This window comes from Lathyrus oleraceus, chromosome 3 (genome assembly GCF_024323335.1).
Source record: "Lathyrus oleraceus cultivar Zhongwan6 chromosome 3, CAAS_Psat_ZW6_1.0, whole genome shotgun sequence".
NCBI lineage: Eukaryota > Viridiplantae > Streptophyta > Magnoliopsida > Fabales > Fabaceae > Lathyrus > Lathyrus oleraceus.
In genome coordinates, this window is record NC_066581.1 from 262,584,849 (window position 1) to 262,588,781 (window position 3,933).

Sequence of the window (3,933 nt, forward strand, 5' to 3'; positions counted from 1 at the left end):
TCTCTTTCAATTTTTATCCAAAAATCATGCAATTTTTTTTCTCATGTTCATGAATGTGTCCTCTATTTTATTGTGAATTTTAATTAATTTTCCATTGGCTGGATTTTTAATGATAATTGGTTTTCTAACATGTGTGCATAAATGATATCTCTTGCCATTTCAATTGTGAAATTGTCATGATGCATCCAATGAGCCTGAAACTTTTTGTGGTAAAACTAGACACATTGACCTTCATTTCCATATAAAGCTTGTGCATTTATCATTTGTGGATTGAGAGTTATGATTTTCTGAAGTTATGTGTCACATTTGGTGCTATATGGATGACATGCATTTTCACAAATTTTGTTCACACACTTCCTTATCCAATTGACCCCAAATTTTGCATGAACCATCTATCACATGTCTAGTTTGTGTATGAATTTTCTTGGAATTAATCTTGCTGTTTTCCATTTGATTGAGAATTTTCTTCCATACTTGGTCATTTGTTGACTTTTTGTGCTATGCCTTGCCAAATCTTTTGTGAAATTCTCAAATCTTATTGTATGACCATGAAATTTCATATGGGATAACTAGACATCTCAAGCTTTGCATTGGTGTTAATCTCACTCATTTCTCTTCTGTTTTCAAATTGATATGATTTTTTGAAGTTGACCCATGCTTGTTGACTTTCATCATGCTTACTTGAATTTGGTTTGACTTCATGATTTTACTTGACTGCCTTACTCTCATCCAAATGCCATGAAATTTTACATGTCTACCATGCTAGATGTTAGGATTGAGTGTGATTTATTTCATGATTTTTGAGATTGTTTGAGTTGACTTTTGAAAGAGGTCTTGCTGTTGACCTATTTGTGCTCTTTCTTGCCATGCTTTGCATCCTTTTGCATATGAAATGATAATGATGCATGATTTGATTATGAATCCAATTGAGATTGCTTATTAAATGTTTAGACTTGGTTTGGGTTGACTTTTCCTTGCTGCCTTGACTTTTTCTTTCATCTTTGACCCTAGGCTAGTCCTAGTGGTCTTCTAAGCTTATGTTGAGTTCATCTGTTTCAGGTCAAGCACCAATGCCTTGAGGATCATTCAAATGTGTTTTAGTTTGATTGTTTAATGTGCTAACCTTTGTTTTGTAGGTGACTCATATGCTTGAGTATTTGTGCCTTGCACAATTGGTCCCTCTGTGGTTGACTATTGGTTCATTTTCTTTTGATTTTGATTGTTGAGCTGTTTACTAATTGGTTTGACTTTTGCAGGTACTTTAGTTGCTTAAGTTCTTTGAACTTGCTTGCTTTGCTTTTTAGCATTTGCTTTGAGGTATAATTACTTCTTCTTCATGTAGTCTGGAGACCCGGTCTGTTATTTGACCGGGCAAACTGTCTGAAGTCCTCCTTAAGAGGCAATGCCTGTGTGTGTTTAAAATTGTCCCAAGCAGGAAAAGTCCTTCAAGTAAGGCAATTGGTGGAAGGTAGGGATAAGCAATCTATCCCCCACTATTCAGTGTGTCCTCTCTTTGCTCCCATTACATGGTTGAAGCATTGAGATAAATACCCAAGATCAATCGAGTCAATAATGTGGAAAGAGCTCCATCTTTCTGAGCTCCCACACTTTCTTTGATGCTCTCCCTGATCAGGGATAGAAGCAATGAGGCACACCCCTCATTCTCCTTTTCATCTGCTTCACCTTAGCCTCTCAATGGCAAGGTTAAGAGCGACCTTTACCTATTACAGTGGACTTTCATAGTCAAACCCTCTTGTATGAGCCCCCTTGTTTGGCTATAGAGTGTGCTGTTTGATATTCATTGATTGATTGATTGCTTCATATGCACATGTTTGCTTTCATGCTTTGTGCACTCATCATCATTAATTGCTCATCAATGCATAATCATATCATTTGACTGTGTGATGCTATCATTGTTGTTTACCCATTGAGGACAATTGTAAGACCATCCATTGGCCATTGCTCCTATGATATGGAAGTGAGTATAAGACCATCACCTTGGCCACTCATCTTATCTTTGCTTGATGCATTTGATTGTATGTGAGGAAGCAACTGTAAGTCCCTGCTAGTTGGCATTTGCTTTCCTATGATCACATGTTGTTTTGCTTGTTTGTATGAGAGGATACAACTGTAAGTCCCTGCAAGTTGGCATTTGTATTCCTAGGACCATACTGTGGAGGTTAGAGTAAGCCCAGACAGATTGGCATCTGACTTCCATGTCTTGTTTTTCTTTGTATGAGAGGTTGCAATTATAAGTCCCTGTAAGTTGGCATTTGCATTCCTATGATCATATTGTTGCTTTTGTTCCTGTATGTGAGGATCCATTGTAAGTCCCTGTAACGTGGCATTGGATTTCCTAGGACCATACTGTGGAGTTAACCTAAGTCCAGACAGATTGGCAGTTGACTTCCATATTTCATCTTTGTTTTTCTTTTGAGGAGATTAGTGTAAGTCCATTGAGTGGCATCTGATATCCATTTCTGTTTTAGGAGACTGGTGTAAATCCATCTATTGGTATCCGGTATCCGCTTTTATTTCTTTGCCTGTGGAGATTAGTGTAAGACCATTGAGTGGCATCTGATATCCAGTTTTATTTTAGGAGATTGGTATAAGCCCAGTGATTGGCATCCGATATCCGTCTTTCTTGCTTTGTTTGTTTGTTATTATTAATTGCTATTCCAAAGGACACACTTGAATCATCTGCTATATGATCTCAAGAAGTGAACCTTCTAAGAAGTTTTACTTCCCATCCTCATCCATTCATCATTCATCATGTCCTAAACCTTTTCACACTTTGATTTCAAACTTGACATAGTTATTGTGCAAACATCTTCATGTTTTCTAACTAAAAACCTGGACCCCAAGTCCTTGACTTTTTTCAAACTCCATTTCATAATACTTCTTCAAATCAATCTTAATCATACTTTGACTTCATTTTCATAATCACAATCAATTAACTTCACTCATTCACTTGTTTTGGCTTTGTCCATTGTTAATCTTTTCATGCATTAGCCATAGGTTTCAATTATCTTTGTGGTTGATGTAAATCTTGCCTATCCTTAGTGAGTCGACAGTAAGACTTCCGTACTGAAAACAGGGCTAACCCCTCAAGTACGTCGAAGCTATCCTCGCATGGTGGATGTTGTTTTTGGTCGAGTTTTCTCCCATTGATAATGAAAAGCCTCAGTGCTTGTGTTTAAAACTGAATCCACCAACTTTTGGAAATCTTTTAGCCGAACTACGGCGTTTTGATCCTTACCTTTGATGGAAGGTACGTAGGCAGCGGGTTCATCCGTTCGAACACAATAACACAAAAATAAATAACCCAATAATAAAACTTGTATATTCTTTTCTCACCATCCCAATCATGTTTGCACAATCTTTATGTCATAACAAATAACAATTTTATTACAACAAGTGTGAAAAGGGCTCCCTAGGAGTACCTAGGACGTAGTGGGTGCCTAACACCTTCCCATTGCGTAATTTACCCCTTACCCAGAATCTCTGATCTTTTTATTAGTTTTCTACGTGTAAAACTTCTTAGGCTTTTGTTCGCTTTTTAGCCAATCCTTTGGATAAATAAAAGTGCGGTGGCGACTCGAAAATTTCAATGTATCCCTAGCTTATGATTTAATCGATAGATCATATAGCGACGAATACACCGTCACAGGATGATCCAAGTAGCTCCCATCCTTTGGAATAAGCAAGCAAGTAAGTAATAAACTCAAGCAATCAACAATCGAATGAACTTGGAAAAACTCCTCATGCATCTTGGATCTCTCTCTCTTGGAAGCTCATGGTAATGGTTCCTCAATTAAGCTCAAGTGGGAATCCCTAGCACAAATAAAACACACATTAAAAGGTTCCATAATACAATCAAAGAATGGACAACAGGGAGTTTAGAATATGGTCCTTTCAATGTTCATCTTCAAG